Source organism: Elephantulus edwardii, unplaced genomic scaffold, assembly GCF_000299155.1.
Source record: "Elephantulus edwardii isolate Elephantulus edwardi_28Jun2011 unplaced genomic scaffold, EleEdw1.0 scaffold00041, whole genome shotgun sequence".
In the NCBI taxonomy this organism is placed as follows: Eukaryota; Metazoa; Chordata; class Mammalia; order Macroscelidea; family Macroscelididae; genus Elephantulus; species Elephantulus edwardii.
Window position 1 is genome coordinate 10,751,523 of NW_006399791.1, and position 703 is coordinate 10,752,225.

Consider the following 703-nt stretch of genomic DNA (forward strand, 5'->3'; position numbering starts at 1 on the left):
CTTTCTTTCTTCTATTCTTGTTTTTTTCAGAGACTTTTGCTTTCATCATGTATGATGTGTGTGATGTTATCCCACAACTTGCCTACTCTTTAGGGATTAATGTTCAATGCGTAGAATCTAGTTTTAATATTGTCTCTAAATTCTGGGGGTGGGGTTATATTCAAGGTCATTTATTTGGTCTGATGGAATTGTCTTCATTTGCTTCAGCTTCTGCTTCAACTTGCATATGGATAATTAACTGCTCTACAGTGATTTCTTGACTGATGATATATCTTTCTACATAAGTAGTTGCTTTTAGTTCTATGTATTCCATATGGTGAAGTCCAGGTGTATCGTAGTCACCAATTATGCTTGTTAGGAAAGCTATTTGCAATGAAAAAATTTCTTGATCCTACAGAAATCTATTACACAGTCCTCCAAGATTTTTCCACCAAGCACATCAATTGATGAGGCCTTAATTTTTAAATGATATTCTCTAAAGAAGGAAGCAGAGCTTCTAAAGAAATAATTTATTCTAAGACTGAGATATTTTGAATCTAGGACACCTATTTGTGCCATAAAATATGGAAGTGAGTGACAATTGCAGGGCCTTCCACAGGCCTCGTTGTGGAAAATTTGAGAGGTGAATGACTAGTGTAGCAGATTATAATCCATAGAATAAAAGAAACATTTTGGATCCGTGTTGACTGTGGTTGTTGTTGTT